Source organism: Anser brachyrhynchus (genome assembly GCF_964034855.1).
Source record: "Anser brachyrhynchus genome assembly, chromosome: 10".
Lineage (NCBI taxonomy): Eukaryota > Metazoa > Chordata > Aves > Anseriformes > Anatidae > Anser > Anser brachyrhynchus.
In genome coordinates, this window is record NC_137705.1 from 9,186,825 (window position 1) to 9,208,006 (window position 21,182).

At 40.1% G+C, this 21,182-nt stretch overlaps 1 protein-coding gene across 11 annotated transcripts in view; it reads right to left on the bottom strand.

Moving 5' to 3' along the window:
• Positions 1-20,040, bottom strand: part of LOC308200301 (uncharacterized protein) — a 234,760-nt gene extending 214,720 nt beyond the window's left edge. For all 11 annotated transcript variants that reach the window (XR_013955452.1, XR_013955453.1, XR_013955454.1 and 8 more), the window contains exon 1: positions 19,889-20,040. The gene's annotated coding sequence lies outside the window, so the exon portion shown is untranslated. The remainder of the gene's footprint in view (positions 1-19,888) is intronic.
• Between the last annotated feature and the right edge of the window lie 1,142 nt (positions 20,041-21,182).

Here is a 21,182-nt window from a genome sequence, read left to right on the forward strand (position 1 = left end):
TATATACACACACAAAGAAACATGAAATACACATATGTATATGAAATACAGATGTATTTTCCCATCCAGTATTCCAAGGGTATTATAATCAATAATATACTGTAAATAGAAGACCATTGCTATTTTCCATTCGTGATATAGGCAGCTGTAGTGAACATTATAAAATACTGACTCGGTACACATTTGTTTTCTTTTGACTGCACTGAAAGCTATCTACAGGTGAATATCTCCATCACAAAGAGAGCCTGTCACTGGATTAGGAGCCATCTAAGCCTGAAAAATTAGTCTTTATCAGCCCTATGCACAGGAGTAAGTTTCACACGAGGAAGGCAACATGATTCAACTGCGCAAGACTGTGTTTTAAGTAAAACGGACAGAAGGCAACATGCCCAAAACCTACAGTGTTCTGCTGCTATATGAGATGGGAGATATTTAGCCAAATACTCTGCTGGCATATATCCATTGACTTGGAGTCAGAGCCGTCAGAGCAGTACAGAATCTGCTGACAATTAGCCATATTCACATGCACAGAAATACATTGACATGAATACGTACACGCACAAGCTTATTCCTCACACGGTTCCCACATTAGTTGTCTTGTGGGTACAAAAAGATACATGCTCATATTTTATACAGTACATTTGAAGTCTGAGCTACAAAACATTCCTGCATGTAAACGTATGGGTACATTTCCTCCGAGTGGAGAGGTATGTCAGGAGAATATGATTTCACAGCCAGATCTGTAGCAACCACCCCCGAGATAACCCCAGAGGCAGCTCCATGGCCAGCTGTTCAGAGTTCACAAAGAATTCAGGCAATAAGCCAGAGCCAAGCCCAGATGCTGCTATTGGGAACTTTCCAAAGCTTTACATCTGGATTCTGCTCCTGCCAAATGCCCCATCTGCCTACGAGGTGATAAATTCCACCTCTCAGAGGACAAGTAGCAAGAGAACACAACAGCGAAGGGGAGCACCGACAGCACCAAATCGATAAAAGACAGTTAACATTTGGTTGGAATTTAAGAAAATATTAAACTTCTTTTAATTAAAACATTTTATCCTTCCACAGAAGGCCAAAAATACTGCTCTTCCATGTCCCCATGGCCTTCAGCTAGTGGGCCACTGAGTAGGAGGACTACTTTGAGTAGCACATGGCAGGAAAGATATCTCATTGCTTTGGGGGGAGGATGTGGGGGGCAGTGTCTCACCACCAGCCCCCTTTCATCTCTTTTTCCTCTCCTCAAGATATTGAGAAAAAAAATCTCAGGTAGACCTGAAGAGTGCAAGGGGATGAAAACTAAGTCCCAACACTGGAGCATCAATATTTGATGCTGCCAAGGGGCAGCAGCATCCTTAAGAAAGATTGTAGGTTTTAAAAATATAGGCTGTTCTACAGAAGAAATTAATAGTGCTAGAGCAAAAGTGTATTCATTTATGCTCATGAACAGCAGGGAAGACAAAACTGCACAAGAACAAAACGTGCATCTACTAGGCAGGGTAACATCAGATTTTTGCAACTGAGGATAGTTTCATAGCAGCCAAAGAGAAACAATTTGGTCCATGTGAAGTCACAGAGGAGATAAATCTGGAACTGTGCAGTGAGGAGAGATTAAAAAAATACTGTGAAGAGAGTTGTATGTAATTTAAGGTTTCTATTGCACCCCTTTTTGGCACCTGCTCCTTCAAAACTGGCAGTAGCTCAAATCCCTCTGAATTTCATATCATCATCATCATCATCATCTCCTCTCTCACCAAATTGCAGAGAACCCAGCTTAGTGTGGGATCTTTAGTGAAGAGGGCTTGGGGGGGGGGGTCAGGGACACACACAGCATCATATAGCTCAAAGCCTTTGTGGTATCACTATTGTTAAGAGCAATGGTTTGTACATCACTCTAGAAAACTGCAATTGTTTTTCAATAGAGCTGAGTATTTGAGGAAAGCTTACATGGCATCCATGCTTAAAAAAGGAATTAAGGGTCAAACAAGAAAACTACAGAGCTGTAATAGAGGCAAAGATCCTAAAGTCAGTGATAAAGCACAGAAGACTATTCAGACAAGCTGCACAGTGAATGGTCCAAGTGGATTTCTAAAGGGGAGGTCATGCTTAGCAAGCTTTTGTGAGCACAATAATGAGAAGCTGTCAGGACTGAAGCTGGAAATAGAATGTAGTTGACTCCATGAATGCTTTTCTATAAAGTATTATAAAACATTAGCATATAAAGATGAGTAAGTAGGGCAATGATCACACAATTCATAGGCAGGAAACCAAACTCAATACTACATCTAAGGCCTGTGATTAGTAATAGATAGGTTCAGTCTGGAAAGGAAAGGTGCAAGTGACTTGTGTCGCAATTTGGCTTTGTGCAGAACCCAATTAACAAAGAGCGCACAGCTACGTACCTGCGTAGCTGGATCTTTCATATCAAACTGCCACTTCTTGCAGGACCAGACATCCATCAAGTTACCCACAGAACCTTTAAGCTTGCAGCTGGATTCACCATACAAGGCACAGGGATGATGGCAGAAGCTCATTTTATGTCCCTTGCCCCATGTTCACCTCAAACTACCATAGAAACAGAAGTACCATGAATACAAAGGACTCCCTTGTGAAAGGAAATGTGCTGCCATAAACACATCTTGGTGTGACTGTTGCTATTGTGATATTAGGTGAAGGTTCACATTCCCAAATACACACCTGGTTATAATCCCACTGAAATTGTGGAACCTGGGACAAACCTGCTACCATCATATTAATGCCAGAAGAGATCACATTTGATAATTTAGAGACACTTTCTGCAACATTTAAGTCATTCAAATTACCTCCAGCCTACTCCCAGTACACTTCAATTTTCTCTTGCATGATAAAAAAACACAATTGCGTAGGTCTTGGGACTGTATTTTGAAAGGTAGCTGCATTTACACAAACATCTGTGGCCTGAACTTTCTGTTGCCTAGATGGGGAGAAACGTTTCAGAATGGGATGCAGAGCTGCCAGCATGCTCAGCAGGAAACCACATACACCAGCCCATAAAGCAGTGCTGACAGAACTTAATGAACAGGCATGACTTAATCCTGCACCTCCTGAGGGATTAGGCACACCGTTCTGGATTGCCAGAAGCATTTATGATACCTTGGGTTTCACTACCATGAACCCGCACCACAATTTTGACATCTAAATTGCCCCTCTCAGAAGGAAACTGGTATCAGCCTCAAATCACTGTGGAGGTGGTGGTTGTAGAGAGTCTCCACTAAATACACCAGCTGAGATGATCAGAGCAATAGGAGACTTTTGTCCCAAAAATTTCCACTGCTGCAAAGCCATGGATCAGAATTTGCCACATCTTAATGACCATCTGGAATTTCTCTAATACTTTAAACTAATATTCTAATTCAGCTTTACAATGTTGTGATCTAGAGGAGCAAGACTAGAGAGAGAACTGAACTTTCAGCACAGAATTTTTGCTTTTATTGTTGCTTTTTAGAGGGAATTTATCTGTATTAAATTCCCTCAGGTCCTCTTCATTTGGGGGGACTATCACAGGAAAGTTTTGGTGCCAGATTGACCTGCTCTGTTTTCCAGTGTTGAAAGATAAAGATTTATGCACATTAGTAAAAAGTCAAAATCTCTTTCACAAGAAGGCGGCAGCAGCACAGCGTGTTGCCAAAAGAGCAGAGCTACTTTCTGCTATGGCTGGAATGCATTTCTGTGAAGGACCGAGCACCACTTTGATTTAATGGAAGAGCAGTACTGCATTTCTGTATATCAGCCAGGGTAAGATTAATGCCTTCTGATGTGAGACTACTGCACACCAGAGAGAACTGACTGACAGAAGCATTAACTAATGTTCATAACATGATGGTTTTACAATCAGTATCCTCATATCTTTTTAACCAAGTGCTTCTACAAAGCAGTAGGCAAGAACACATGTCACTTCAATAAGCCTCTAAAACCTAACCTCAAAATCTAGCTGTTTGTGCACAAATATACGTGTTTATGTATACACATTTATTCTCTGCATGTACTATCTTCTAAGAGGACTGCTTGTAATTACTGGTACAGAAATGCACAAAGAGAGAAGAATTATCACTTTTTTTTAAACAGAAAATACAACATTATGGATTTAGGCGTTTTCCAAAGTTTAGAGAGATTTGTGACACTGAAGGTACTCCTCCAAGGACCCTATGGAGTATTTACGTCATTTTCTAACAGGGCACATTTTTAAGTTGGTACAAAAGCCTAGGTCACTGCCAACCAGTAGTCATGTTGATTTACAACATACTCCAATTTGTAAGCCATATTTGAAGCCCAAATTCCAGCTCTGATTTGTCTTTTACTACAAAACTGAAATTGAGTCATTTTCAGGTTAAAGATAGAAGAAAACAATATGCTTGTAGACTCAGTTCTAAGCAAAAGGAGAGTGAAGAACTATCAAATCAGCATTCTGAAGCATGTGTTGAACTCTGCTGATCTTGAGCCTTCTCATTTATCCATTGATGGTCTGCAAAATTTAAGCATGTGCCCAGCTTCAGCAAGACTAAAATCAAAACTATTTCTACTTTCCCTCATCAACAATGCAGATTAATTCATTAAGAACTAAGCAAAGACCATCAATCTAGTTTCTAAGTAATCAATAACCAAGTCCTACAGGTTAAGATTGACCCAATCTCTATTCTCAGTGGAAAACAATTAGTGGGTCGAGTGCTATTAGAGTATATTGGACCAGTTCTAATAGAGATGTAATGAATAGAATTAAAATGGTTTAATTAACACCTGCATATTAAAAGACATACAGAATAGGCCTGTCCAGAAATCCACAAGAATTGTGATCCCAGTTTGAATCTTCTCTTCAAGCTGCTTTTCAGGAAAAAAAAAAAAGATAAAAAATAAAAATCCAGTCTCTTGACTCTAGTCTCTGTCCCACTATTTTGCTCTGCAGCTCCCCCCTGCTCAGGGCAGCTTTGGAGGCTTTGCAGAGACATCACCACAAGGAAGTACCCCTCTGCTGTGCCCTCTCATTTCCAAGAGGGCAGTTAAATGAAGCAGAGGTGAAGTTATAGAGAAACAGCCAGTCAGATCAGTCTTGCATGACAGCATGCAACCTTGATACAGTTTGGTCTACTATGCAGGCTTTGTGGGGTGTAGTCAATGTTTGAAGAAATATCTTTTTTCCTCTTTGTTTTTTTAATCCTTTCCCCTCTCTATCAATTCATTTAAATAAACAGCAACAGTAGATAATCAATAAATTCAGTTGTAATTCTATTTTGTACCCAACGTTTTAGCAACCTGAACCCTGGAGGAGCTGCAAGCCCCAATACAAGCAATGCAAAGTTTTTCTCTCCCCTTTTTCTAACAGAAGCAGGTAAGTATGAAGTAAGAATAAAAGATCTCAAGCCATCAAGCCCACATCTCTGCTCAGCTGATACTGGTCTTGGTTTTTTTTAAGGTGTCATCTCCCCATCTTTGTTCATGTTTTTGTAGGTATGTTCTCTGCATTTTAGGCAGGTGATTCTGTTTTGGAGTTAATTTCTCATTTACATCCAGTTGTCCTCTTTGTTTGAGCATTAATAATAAAAAGAGGTTTAAAAGAAGATTCATTAGGCAGCAATGCATTCATTCTTTTTAAACTGAAAACACTGACACAGCTCGAGTAGTTACCTCATATCTCCAGGTTCCAGCAGACTACATGGCAGGACTGATAACCAGCCTGCAAGTCATTTCTGTGCCTGTGAACATGTTAAATATGGGGTGTTTTTCTCTTCAGTGCAAAAGAATCCTGTTTTTCCTTAAGACTTTGCTGCTGTTGCTTTTATGTTTCACTAAGGGTGGGGAGACAAAATTAACAGATTTCTGTTCACCTTTTTCTCCACAGCCACAGTTCAGAAGTGGCACTGGAGCAGATAATGTGTTTGACCTTGTGGGAGTGGTGGGGGCCTGAGGGCACCATGCTCTCGTGCTCTCTCCCTTTCTTTGGGACCCTGCAAGTGATGGACAGAGGATTACGAAAAGATGAAAAGATTCCTTTTAAGCTGCTGTTGAAATTAACTGATCAGACTCTGTCATCTGTGGGGTCCTGCTCTTCCTTTTCTCGCATTCTCCCTGCTGTGGGAATGAAAAGAGAACAAAAAGAGAACAAAAGTGCCACTCAATTCAACTAAAAGGAGTTCTCTGAAATGGCAAGCTGTTAATGTACATACTAAAGATCATCTCCCATTGTGCTTGTCAACGAGTTTGCCAATCATTTAGGCTAACATTATCTTTCTGCTTTACCTTAAGTCTGTGAGTTGCCATGACAAAACTGAGAAAAAAAATCTTCAGCACTTCTTCATCTAGAGGAAGATAATTGATGACACATTAAACCTGGGTCTTTAAAGGCTAAGTACCAATCCCTGTCCAGCTCAAGTCAGCAAGGTACGGCTACTTGGGAAAAGAGCTCTGCAGAATTCAAACAAAAATCCAGCTGCAAAAGAACAGTTAAGGAAGTCTTCAGAAGCATGTTTCAGGGATACTCTGATCAGCAAGCAATACTTGCAATACTACTGCAGTACATGAATCAAAAGACACTAAATAACTCATTTGGACAGGTAGGGAAGGAAAAAAAATCCACAACACAGAACTTATGATGCATCCAGTGCATAAAGAGGTCATACAAGAGGGACAGAGTAGTTCTGTGGTATGAGAAGGAAAAGGAGAAACACTTCAAAACAAGACTGTCAATATTCTTTGTGGGGGCTCTCATCTTTAGGCGAAACTCCTGAAATAATGGATTCCGGTACTTGTATTAGGCATGCACGCAAGACTCAACACATCACCACACATACTAGTTAGACGTTGGCATTGAAAGTCTTTTGGTTGAGTCAGTATTGACTCAGGGAGATGATTATGATAGAAAAGAAGATTCAGGGTGGAAAATAAGTGTGGTTTTCTGCAGGAAGGGGTGCATGGCTGGGGGTAAACGAGAAAACAAACAGCTGATGAGCGAGGTATATCTGTGGAAAAGAGATTCATTGCTACAATTGTTTTTTTCATCTCAAGATAACAATTAGAAATTCATGCTTCCCATGCGAAGGTGCAACCCAGCATAAATTTCATGAGGACTATGCTCAGATCAATATTCATTTAGATTGTAAAAAGATGTCATGGCTTAGAAGGCTCTAAAATTATAACTGCTGTCAATAAGGGAATGCTCATTTGCAGACTCTCATAGATTACGTTACCTGATAACAAATATGTTTGTAAGAGCAATCTAGAATATCTGGGAACTTCTGCTATCTTTATATTAAATTTGGCTTATGTGCAGCAACACTTGAGTGTGTGAACTCAGGTGCACACACATTGGATATGCAAGGGACTTTCAAGCTGAAGGAATTTTAGGACACTGAAAATTTTTTTTTTCTTCTTCATACGTACATACACTACACTACCAGGACATACACAGGCACCATAGCCTTGAAAATGCTGGGACACTCTTGTAAGTAAGGCAGAAATTTTCTAGTCAGAGTTACTGGCTCTTTAGAGGAAGCTCTTTACTTTTAATTATCTCTTCTTCCTTTCATCAAGATCGTTAATTGGATGTGTATTTGCAGTGCTATCTGGGACAGGTGTCGTCACATATCTTTGCCCAACTCATTTGATTAATTGCCTTTAAAGCATGCCTCTGGCTAGGGGGCACGTCACCTTTTAGTACAATCCCTGCCAGTCAGCAGTAATTTATTTGTCGTGTGTACATACACAGCCCTAGCTAAGAAAAGCGCGGTAACATGGATCCTTGCTGAGCTCATTCAATTAATTGCTTCAGTGGCAAGCCCCTGGCCAGGACAAATTTGGGTAACTGCGGAGTTAAATGACCCAAGCAAACATTTTTCACATACATACCAAATCCATTTACTGGATTTACCACTCGCCCATTTTCTGTCACCATATACCCCAGTCCTTGCCACTCATTTGAAGGTTAAATGTCACATGTACAATCTTGGCTCCAGCTGCTGATCTCTGAGACACTGCCTGCCCTTTGCCCCACATTCTGAGGCTAAAATATGCTAGATGAAATACATTTGAATATAAGTTGAGCAGTAAACTCAAATCTGATTATATTTCATTAAGTGGAAAATGCCAGCGTTAAGAAGCTAGATGCCGTAAGACTTACACTATGTTGAATTTGTGTTTTGTGGTATTTACCTGAATCCGTTGTTGTTTCATAGTGCTCAGCAAGCTGCACATTACACCGACTATACGATGACAAAGAAATTATACTTGCACACCTGAAAGATTATGTGAAAGTCAGGATGGACAGCGAGAGAGTTGAAGAAGTCCCCAGCTCAATAAGCTGCAGATGTCATTCAGGCCAAGAGAAGCATTAGGTCGGAGTTGCAAGCGTACATCTCTACTGATTGTGATAAAAAGCTTGAAACCATAGCTACAGATGTGACTGATGCCTATGGAATAAGAACCAGGCACACATATGAGGACAAGTATAGTACATGCTGCTGCAAGCTCACAGACAGAATATTGCATGGGATCCCTTCAGCAAAGCCCATTCCTCACAAACTCAATGGGAGATCTACAGTTGTCCTTAACTGCAACAGGACTCCGCCTTAGTCTAGTGCTCTTAACTGATTTTACAAAGTCAGAATTGCAACTAGTACACATTACTTTAATTTTCTCCATAATGATGATTAATCACTAAGCTCACCCTCCTTCAGAAGTTACCAAGTAATGAAAAAACATCATGCGAGCAGGATTATAAATGTGTCTGATAAACAATTCAGCCTGACTGCCAGTGATTATGAGTTCGTGACACATTATTTCACTTCAATCTCTACATTAGAGTCAGTCAAGATCATCCTAAGTATTAGTGCAAGTAACTTATGGGGCAGGAAGTAACAACATCTCAGAAAAGAGACAATATTGGGAAAGTCCTGCTGGTCAGGCTGCGGTGGCTTGGTGATGTAACACACAGAGGGAGCTGCTGTGTATGAGTCCTTTGTGTGACAGCTCCTGGCATTCCACATCTCATCAGTCACAGGAGCAGGCCTGTCATCCTCAGTCTGACTCCGATAGCAGCTACACGGTGACCAGGTATCCTCCAGGTTCACAAAACTGCACAAAAACTCAAGTATATCCTGATTATTCTTTGGTTAAGTCACCCACACAGTCACACGTGCACAGCAGATTTATACACCAGTTTAGAAACTGCTGTTCATTCTGGATGCAGGACCACGCTCAGACTAACTACTGCAGTGTAGCTGTATGCATTGGGAATGATACTGTGATTTCTCTGGATATCAGCCACATTTATGGAGCCTTATTTATTGATCTACCAAAGGTTTCTGATACAGTTGACCGCACATTTTTGTTACAGCAATTTAAGCGTGACACAGATTTTACTGTAGCTTGGTTTAGCAGCAATATAATTGGTCACTGGGTATTATGGGGAAGCTGGCATTGCAACAGCACTGCTGTATCTGTGCTGCAAAGAAGGATGTCCTATCCCCCCCCCCCCCCCCCCCCCAGACTGTTGGACTAGTAACTTTTGCAAGTATAGCATATTCACTGGCCACAACTCACATGATTCCCCTGAGAAGTCCGTGATAAACACTGCCACTTGTGTTCTGCAATGGAGAATGTCCACAGATGGTAGCCTGGGCAAACGATGGACGACAGCAGTTTTAAATACCCTCTCTGCTCTTCTGATTCTGAACAACCTCAGGACGCAGGTCTCCAGCATAATCTTTCAGACTTTCCCTGAACATGGCAACATTGTCCAGTAGTTAGAGTTGCTATGTCTCTAACCCTCATCCTGGCAGGTATCTAAGGACAGGGCTAGCACAGGGATGAACAAAATCCCTCTACAACTTGAGTAAGTCATCTTATTCTGAAGGACACCAGTCTACATCAACATGCATGTTTTAAAAGTACACATACAAGCAGAAGAGATAGTCTTTTAGATTAAGATAAAGCGCCCTCGTCACACCTTTAAGCCTATGATGCCACTATCTTAATTAGTATGCATAACAGATTAAACCTGAAGCTCTGCAATATCATGGGATCTCTAAACTGGGTAGTTGACTCAGTTTTTCCAGCAGAATATAAAGTTGGATTTTGAAAGCTGTACAGCAATTGGCTATAGCTGAAACACAATGGCTCAGATCACTTCCCTCAAAATTCCTTAGCAGAAATGACGAATTGTCCAAAAAGCCCCTTGCTGGAAGGAAGAAGATAGAAAGCATTCCTTCACAAAGCCAAGAGGAAAAAGAGGTGACCTCTTTCATCCCAAAAGATCCTGGAATCTGTAGCACCATTCCTTGATGCAATTTCAGATATGGAAATTTGTAGGAGTTACAATGCTAGTACACATGACCAGATAATTTTAGTATTTTTCCCCTCATTAAAACTGTTGCTTAAATGATTCTGTACCCTCAAACAAAGTCACTGTGTTTTCCATTCTTTTGTGTCTATTCCATTTCACTCGGGATGATACGTCCATACGTTATGTAAACAGTGAAGCTGACCTCCCTTTTACACATTTTGGTTAAAGATACTGGAATGCATTCCCTACACATTTACACACACACAAAAAAAAGCCTTTATGTCCTATTCCAAATTATATGTACTTACTAAAACAGGATCTGAAAATGGATAGAACTTGAGATCACACATTTATATTAAAATTAATGTTCTCAAGATTAGTCAGAATATTTTTTTTTAAAGTAAATCATTCATTTACTTGGATCCTTGCTTCACATTAGAGAAGATGATTGTACAGAGATTTTAAATCAATTTTTGAGTCTTTTTCTACTGAGGATTAAGCTTGATGATTAAAGGGACTTTACGTTAATTTCAATAAAATTTTGCTTCCCATTTCACTTTCTATTTTATCAATTTAGTATGAGAATTTTGCACAGTCTGAGAGCTCAGCTCTTGAGGACTAAGACGACAATTTCTTGGTAGACTGTGTTTTCTCCCTTCTACACTGACTATGATAGAGGACTTTAGCACTGGTCTCTCTCCCCTTTGACACTAACCTGCTGGAAGATTCCTAATGTCCTCCTCCCACCCCACTGTTCTCACTAAATATATTTTGACAAAAGATCAAAAAGGTGAATGACCAGCACATCCCCATGGCTACTGTGGGTTACCCTCATTGCTGCTAAAGAGAACAAATACAAATCACAATCTGAGAGCAAAAGCCAAGAATAACTCACAGGCAGCACCGCTGGTGCCTTTAGAAAGCTTTTCACACAATAATGAAAATCCTAGACACCGCTAGACAACATAAGAAAACAACAAACCAACTGTAAATCTCAGTCTCAAGCTACAGTGACTGGTTATCAGAGTCTGCATTATGATAGCCCTGGAAGCCCCAACCTTAAAAATCACAGAAGAAAGGGCAGGAAAAGACTCCAGGGTCATCAAGCCTATTTCCTACCCCAAGGCAACAACAACAGGCCTAGCACTGCTAAGCGGTTGTCTTAGCTGGTCAATAACTCTGCACTTTGTACAGGCATAAAGAACAAGTCCCTGCACCAGAACATTTCATAACTGAGAACAAGACCAGAAGGCAGGCAGAATTCATTCTTCCTGCATTACTAATAGGCAACACAGGGCCCTATCCAAAGTTTTTGCTCAAGAATTTGGAGACAACAGAAAAAGAAAAGCTATCTTTCTTCCAGTCAGATGATAACCCAAAACACAGCCCTATACAACACACCATGCACTCTATGTGTATTCAACAGCCTCCAGCTTCAGTGATGTTCCTGCAAGAGGCTGGCTGGGATCTGGACTCAGTTCATAAGGCACTGCATCTCCAAGTGCTTTACTGAATTTAGTGTAGTTTTAAATGCACAGCAGAGACTGATGAAGCAACATGTAAGCAGACCTTGGAAGTCCCAGGGCAAGACTAGGTAATAAAAGTGGTCCAGAGAACAAAAGCAACAAACAAAGTTCTTCACCCAGCCAGGAGAGGAGAACCGGGAGTAGAGAGATGGGCATCAGCACAGAAGAGTAAAGCAGTTTGGCATTTTACACAGACAGATGAGTTAACAGCCTTTAAAAACCAAGAGCCTCCTTTTCTTCCTAACTGTAACATTGATCAGCTCAGTGATAAAGGGAAGCCCTCTCCAGCCAGTGCCCTTGCTTTCCCCACTCCCTGCTGGTTTCATTGGGAACTCTTCCATAAAGGAACAGTCTCCTACTATATAATTCTCCAATACTCTATCCCAGGGGGGTCATGAGCCCAGCTGGGTCCTCTGTTCCCTATTCTCATGCAATCACTCACAACAAAAATCAAGAGGAGCAGTGATTACTTTTAAGAGAATGGAGGATTTTTGCATTTATTTTCTTGGCAATTTGCTTAAAGATTAGATTTTGCTAATTATAAAAGAAGTATCCACAAACACCCAAAATTTCACTTTCCTTTCCTAAAAAAAAAAATCCTTTCAATGAAAACAGATGGATTTGCCATCAGCCTTTTTCACTGGAATTTCCATTTTCACCAAGTACACCTAAGAAGTGTTTAACATTTTATCCAGTTCTAAACACAATACCAACTTTAAAGACAAAATAATGAAGGCCAAGCCAGAGGCCAAATAGCTCAGCACATGGTGAGGGCTGAAAACACACTCCAAGCCTCATGATCCCCACCACAGCATCTTGCTCCTTAGGTACCTCATCCCACTTTGCCCAGTACCTGCATTGAGAAAAGGTACATAAAAATAACAATGAACAGAATGTAGGAGATGTCAGTTAACACCTCAGAGCTGTTGCAAGTCTCTCCCTCATTCTTTTTTATAATGAATTTATGAAGAAAAAAAAAATGAGAGGCCCACCTTACTGTAGAACATGGAATTTTTCCCCTTAGGAAAATGGGTAGATTTAAAACCCAACACCTAGTGAATTAGCAGGGCCAGAAGCAGGAGCTACTCAGTGACAAAAATGGAAGAATTTCAACTTTTAATTCTGAGAAACATAACATTTTCATCTTCCTTAAACATCCCAAGAAAAGTATGCCTAAAAAAGAGAGATTTTAAGTCATTTTTTAAAGGGCTTTACGATCCTGCTGAGCCCTGTGCCTTTGGACTCATGCCAGCACAACTGAAGGATTACTCTGGATTCCAGCCGTTCATTCTTCATCATGCATATTTCAAATTCAGAAAATATACATATTCAGAACAGAACAAGAGGACCATCTCTTCTCTCTTGCAGAATACCCTGGTCTGTCTCACTGTCTGAGGGAACTACCAACCACACAGCAGTACAATGCCATATGCATCAACATACCCTAATACAATTTGTCTCCTCACAATAAAATCTAGAGGATCATATGCTAATCTACTGCTCAGTACTATTCTCCAGTTCTCACATAGGTTACTTTGTAATGGGAAAAAAAGTGGCATAGAGGCTGCATTGTCCTATTTTTTTTAGGTAAGCAAGGATCCCTGTATTTCTTTCAGCAGTTTGATTATCATGGTTACTGTTCAGTGTGTACTCCTAGGCTTTTTCTGGTAGAAGCATAGGTGAAAAGGCTTGTCTGAGGAATCCACCAAAATCAATCCGGATCAAAAAAATATTCTCACATACTAACATGACTATTAAATGCACAGAAGCTTGTGGCTTCATAGCAGTTTTGAATGCAGAGATGCTACAAACTCTTTTTTTCTAATAAAGATCAAAAATCCTTTGTGTTCATCTAGGGTTTTGAGCTGAGCCCAAGCTGAAGCCAATGGTATCTTTTTCATAGTACAGGGTTCTTAAGATGCCTCTGAAGCTTTTATCAGATATTTCAGCACACAGTTATTGAGCACAGGTGCCAAAATACAAGAGTACTTCCATCTCTGTCTGCACTCCTCGATGGAAGAAAACAGGTTCTCTGTTCTGTGCCACTGCTGCCATCCAGAGCCGGTACGAATGGATGTTTTTTGAAAGTCTGATTCCAGCAGTAGGATATCTGCTAGAATTTCATGCTGTAGCATTGCTAGATTTTATTTGCTGCATTTGAAATGCCATCCTTTTTCCCTTCAAACAAATTGACCATTAGAGAACATCCTCTGTGAAAACAGCTCAGAGAATGCTGGCACTTTGAATGTTATGCTGCAGGATGAGAAATTTGTATCTTTTGATGGAACAAAGTCACTAGCTTTACTTTGCTGTCGCTTTTTGTTAAGCATGTGTCCAGCTTCATTTACATGCCTGTCAACATCCCTTTTCCCTTGCTCGGGAACACTGAGGCCGATACCACAGAGCTCACACTGTAAATGGAAACAAGAATGCATCTCTGTATATTTATACACTCGCAGCCCTAATGTCATTGCCAGGGGGCAACCAGAAGGAAAACACCCATGCATTTTAACTATGACAGGCACTTAAAACCAGCTTTTCTGAATGTGGTGCCAGAAATATGCAGATTTAGCTTCCTAAATAACCAAAGCAGTCTTTGCATGCACCAAGAGCTTCTTTTTGTTGTTTAGAAGGATAAAAAGAGGAAAAGATGAATGCATTCAGCAGTAAAATGAAGGATCTATTATTACATGAGTACTATCCACGTCATTTTGTTCTCTTCTATTTTCCTAATAAAGACAGCTTCACAGCAATCCCTCCTTGGTGTAAAACTTCCTGTCAACTAATTTCAGAATGGCAAAGTCAGAGTTTTACAGGTTGGATTTAGTTCCCAAAGAAATCAGAGATGTACATATGACCAGAGCAGACCAGACCTAGGCTCTCACCTTTATAAAATGGCATGGGTACCAGAGGATGGTTACCTGAAGTGGGAAAGAAAAGAAAAAAAATCCTTTCAGAGTAACACTGCACCATGTAGAAAATAGGTAAGGCAAGGACATGGAAAGGATTTAAAAACAACTAAAAAATATCTTTTCATACATGGTATGATGCAGAAAACACTTCTAGAACGTGCAAGGGATGCAGGACTGCATATACCAGCCTTACCCCTGTGGTGTTACTGAGGTTACCCAAACCACGAGCTGTTGCCTCACCAGTATCTGCCATACACAGGATGGTCCTTCGGAGTCAGAGCCCAGTTCAACTCCAAATACTCTCAGTAGCACTGTCCTGCAATACTGTTGTGTTAAAATAAACAAGACCATTTAAAGCTAGAAATAAATATAAATAAGACAGGCTGAATTCAGCCCATAATGGCTTCGAAAATACGGTTAGTATTTTTAGACAGCATGGGGGCTGTTGTATCAAACTGCTGAATGCAGTAAAGGCATTCATTCACTTCCACAAAATGCCTGCCTCATGACAGCCTGTCTCAGTCATTTTAGACTTATTTGACAGTATTCTTGATAGAATCAAATTTTTCTAAATTCAGAAATTCAGCAGGGAATCTCGCTTTGTTTGCAACTTTAGAACATTGCCACTTTCTAGACAAGTTACTTACTACTAGAAGCACAATTCCAATTTTTTTTTTGTACACCTCACTGTTAATAATAGTGGAAAATGCATCAAGCTTATTTAACAGAAATAATTTTTCATATGCTTTCTAAGGACTGTATTTTGCATTTGAGTGATGATAAATTTAACCAAATCAATCTTATGCTCTGAAGGGGAGTATTTAGTTTAGTATTTTAAACTATGTTGTAGCATTCCCTATATGGGAAATAGCCAGGGCATATCTCTGCACTTGAATCAAGACCAACTCCATTTCATTCAGATGCGTATTACCTTTGAGAAGAAAGGTGTTAGGATGGGATTCAGCAGGTGGCACTGTTACACATAATTTAACAATGGTTTTTTGTTTGTTTTTAAACAAGATAGGTGCACTTTTTGATTTGCATGTGAACTATGCCTTTGTCAGTTTTTCCAGTGAAGTTCCTTTCTGGAGAACAGGAAAGAGAGAAGGACAGCTCTTCCAAACTGCACGGAGGTCCTCTCTCTGCTTTAATCTGTCTCACAGGAGTCAGCAGTTGAAGCAGAGGTTGAGGTTTGCATCGGAAACACGGGCAAACATGACACATCCAACTTTAAGACCATTTCTGCTTCAGGAACAAGGTGTATGTTTAAATAAAGCTCAAATCTCTTTTAAGACAGCCATTACCTGTATTACTCAGCTTTCAGGAGGGCATCGACTTCCAAAACTGTCTGAGAGAGAATGCCTTCAAATTAACATGTTCGCAGAATTCAGTAGCAGTTAAAAAAAATAAAATGTTGAGGACCTACCTAACCCTTATGTTGACATGACTTTATTGTACTGAAATTAGCATGTTTCTCTATGTGAGCACCAGCAGGTCTGTTGGGGTAAACAACATAAGAAATTTGGGGCTACTACTTGGACTCTAGCCTTTTCTCTTGCCCTTGTATTTTTTCTGGGTCAACTGCATTCCCGTCCCAATAGATATGAGAATGGATTTCCTTTCAGTATTGGTGCTTCTTGGCTTGGCACCCTCTATCATAACCATCACACCACCAGATCCCCCAGGAGGAGACGCACTGATCTGCATGCAGTTCTGACCAACAAAGAGTAAGGGATTAGGAGAAGCCTTATAACCACAAGGAAAATGAGACATCTACTGCTTTGGCATATCCATCGGTCTCTAGTTTACTCTTTAAGGTTGCCATGAGCCTCCCAGCAACATGCACAGCAGCATATGAATTAGTCTTGAGGACGGAAAGCTGGTCTCTATGTTCCAGCTTTGTTTTCCTAGATTTCTCTCATTCATCCACTCCCACTATCAGTCGTGATAGAATTAGTTACTGAGCTTCTTCCACTCCACCTTCCACTTGTATGCTCTATTCCCAGCATATCTGGATCCGCTACTGACTGCCCAACAAATCTTCCCAGTAATTTTTAAAACATCACCTCAATTATAAAGAACTGTTTCTTTATCACTGTTACAATTACTGCCAGGAATAAGATTTTGAATCTCTGCACAACCAATAATGGTAGATAATGCTTCTGAATGAGATCCAGGATTTTTTTTTTCTATCTACTTGCATAAAATTCACCAAACGTGACACACAGTAGTTCCCCCACGCCCAGCCCCACAAACGGAATTGTTCCAGCATCAAAATCTTTGAACTCCTATCTAGGAGGTTGAGCTGAGCAAATAACAGGCAATGCTGCCTAAGCTTTTGAGGGAAAGGCAAGGATGTGGAAGCATCCGGAAAGATTTATGAGAGAGAACAGTCTTGTCTATTTTGAGACAAACCTATGCTAAGATTAAAATAGATGATTACTGAAATTTAAAACAGATGTTTGAACCAGGGAACCACAGATGGGAAGAGTCAGGTGACATCTTTCTACGAAGGCTAATGAAAATCAGGAGGTATAAAAGGAAGATTGCTATCTATTGCAGACACTGAAGTATGGGGTCTCCACGACAGGTATCCTGTGAGAAGAATTTGGGAAAGTTTAAAAAGGAATGAGATTGTTCAATTTTGTTTGGTGTGTATATTAATTTTCGTGAAAGAATAAATGGAACTGAGAGGAAAACAGGCCTCTGCATATGAGCTTGAGAGACAGGTCTGCAACCTATATTGGGGACAATTTAGATATAATTTGTTCCTGGATACTAGACAAGGAGACTGCACTTCCAAAGATATGCCTATTGCTGTGAGTTAGCACTTGCCTTTTGAGCTCATGTTCATTCGTAAAGTGAAGCCTTTGGCACCAAGACTAGCACCAATGTTATACATAAGCTGCTTATTTGGGAATGAATTCTCCATCACCAAGATTCCCGTGACCTTCACGGGACATGGCTGATTTCCATGCCTGTGAGTTACTCTGATAGGGAACTAATATATGCAATTTGAAGGCAGTATGTAAGCAAAGGATGCCAGCAGAGACAACTCAGAGACCAGTATCAGATGGGCTCAAAGAGACTTTTAGTATTGTAGGACATGCTGGACTATTCTCTCAGTAAAACAATACCATCTGCCTTCCCCCTTTAAAAATTAAAATTCAAATGAAAGCATAATTCTGACTGTTTCAGCCTTTATCAAACTCAACTGTTCAGCACAGCATTAAATAGTATGAAATAAGGACTCTTGGAGGACTGTGCATACTGCATGAAAGCATTCATTAAGTCTAAGTTATGGTTACTTCTGCTGTCAAGTCAACAATGCACAATCAGTGGTGGCTAAAATTTTAGCCTGATGTGTTAGACTAACAAATAGCTTTCAAGCCTGTATAAATCCTGTTTCCTGCTAATGAGGACAAATTATATGTCACCATGGGATTAATTTCTTTCTCTGCACTAAACAAAAAAAAAAGAAGAAGAAACTTCTTGCAGATACAACTTTGTAAAACTTATCATGATTTTTGCTAGAAACAGCACTTCTGTTTACAGCTCGGTGCTCTGGTTCAGCATAAGATCACAGAGATAGGAAAAGGGAATGACTAGAAATTTTGGATTGAAACACATCCAGATTTTCAAAAGGAAGAATAAAAAATTCATGCTTATGCATGATCCTGCAAATGCTCCATGTTGTCACAAAGATATGGATTCACATGAAGATGAAGCGTCTCTGAAGCTCAGGGTGCATTGAATCTAGACACAGATTTAACAACCAGGATCATCACTAGTTAGGAGAGTCATCTTACAGTAGCACAGACTATCAGCTTGAGCTATTAGGTTTTATTGAATACTCCTCCTAAAGTTCATAGGCTGCTCTTTGCTGGCTTGACAAATGCCAACTCAGTCATTCAAATCAGCACTGCAAAACAACGTCCCTGTCTTATTTCTCTTACTGCACCATCACCTGATCTGCTTTCTATCAGGTGCAAAACCTTGTTTCTCCCACTGGACACCCATGGTGTCTGTAATAATGCTACTGATGCCTGTCCAGTCAGCAACACTGGTTCCCATCACCTCAGAATGTATTTTTTTTATTTCCACCCTCACAGTCCCATGCAGCTCAGAAATTCCCAGCAATAAGCCCACCTTCCCTTTACTGTGACGCATACAAAGCATTTAACAACGAGCAGCCCACTAACACAATCTGATGGCTGTCTGTCACACTAACCAAGGCTGTCTTGTTAATCTTGGGTGCTCCCCATCTGCCTGCACCCATTGTATTCCTACTACCTTCCATACTATTTCCTTCACATTTCAATTCCTACCACTGTAGGACTCTGGCCCAGTATGGACATACTTAGGTGTTACTATAACGTAACAACATGTCATTACATACATTACTTTGCCATTAACGTTAGTTACAAGAAGAAAAAATTCTCTGTGCTCCAGTGAAAGAGCAGACTATAGAATTAGCCATAGATACACAAAAGAATCAACTGAAACAGAACTACATGGCAAAGCTGTATTAACAGAACCTAGATGCAAATTAAAATTTAACACATATCCCACGACTGCAGTGATACAGCTTTCGATTTTTCTAATATGTTTATACAATCACTTTAATACCACCTATGTTATTAACGTAACATATTTATATTGCACTCTGTGCCTTGCAGGCAGGATTGCTAGCAGTAAGAGCTAAATTTCCACACATTTTAAAAGTTTATCTAGAAAGTATTAGGCATACGGTATTTAGAGTAGGAATTGGCCATAACACCACTGGTCACATCACCACAAATTACACAAAGAGCATATAACTCTTCACAGAGGAGGAATTTCATGCATCAGGAACAAAATAGGAATCACACCAGCATTCTGCAACTAGCATGCTTCCTGAAGACCACTAAAACAAAAAAAAATACATGGTTTGCAGTCCAGACCATACAGTTGGATCAAGGCAAAGCAGCCCACGCTTCTGCAAAGCTGTACTCTTCTGGGGGGTCAAGAGCCTCAAAGACCAAGCTCTACATGTGAGTTGCAAGGTGCATGAGTTGACTTATGTAGAAAAAAAAGGTTGCTTTTCTGCGTACAAGATGGTAAGGCTTGTCAAGAAGAAAAATAAAATGAAATGATAGTCCTACCTTAACCTTATGTTGCACCAGAATCAATGTGAAAGCTTGCCTAAAACAACCCAACAATAACTTCAGACTTTGCCCTCTCATACAAACACCTCTTTCTAAATTGGAGAACAGCTGAAGGCTTTAAGTTGATAAATGGAGTTTAACCTCTGATCTTAAGCCCACATGCGCCTGGGAGGTGTCTTTTTAAGTACTTAAGTGGAAACATCTGTCAATCGGAGTGAATTACAGAATGTGATTGCAAAGGATTACATATTTCTAGGCAAGAGAAGTCACGAATTACTTGATAGCTTGTGTTATAGAAGATTAATTCATGTGGGTTTTTTTAGGTGAAAAGACCGAAATCTTTGGGTTACTGCAAGAGGTTACATTTCTCCCTTAAATTGGAATTAACCAGTTTGAGTCAGCTCTAGTAAGGAAGTTGATATAGTTATCTAGCAAAGGGCTCTATAAACTTTGAAATGGTTATTGTTATATTTGATAGTAAGTTCTACAGACTAAGCTGTGTAGGCTTAAATATTTTATATTAAGTCTTCTAATATTTTTAACTAGAGCAGATATTTTTACCCATCTTTTTCATTTCTCTGTGAGAGCGCCTGCCAGTCATAGTTGATTCCTGATTTCCCAGTCTCACAAGGATATCATCCCCTTCTCACAAGGATAGCATCCCCTTCATTCCAACCCAAATCCCTTCTAACATTTCAGAAGACAGAAATAAAATCATTGATTCACAATTTTAGCTATAATAGTTCTGAATAATTTATAGGTAGGAAGAAATGAAGAAAGATGTACAGCATACGACGGATCATATTAGCATAGGACAGACAGATAAAATGTTTCCCAGAAGAAAGGCAGTTTAGTTGCATCTTTGTAGATTACACTCTGAAAACTAAACAAGCAATCACTTTCTGAATGTAAATATTTCTAATGAAAGAACTGTGTATCAGAGTAGCTTCTCCTATCTCATTGAATGAAGCAGATACTGATTATATTCCTTGGAAAAATGGAAGCTCCTGTTAGCTTAGGGGAAGATGCACTGAGATATGGGCCTGAGAAGCAGGAATTCAGGCCTCATCTATCCAGCTTGCTGCTCTTTCAGAGGCAGTGACGGATGGAGCATCATGGTGGAAGCCAGAAGACGTTACTGAGAGGTGAGTAGGTAACCGGAGATAGAAATAGTCCTTTGGCTTCCAGCGCAGCCATGCAGATTTAATGAGTGGGGCATTTAAAGCTTAACAGGCTCAGCAGATGAGGCATATCTCACCCATTGTCTCTAGAGTATTCCCTGACTGTATCA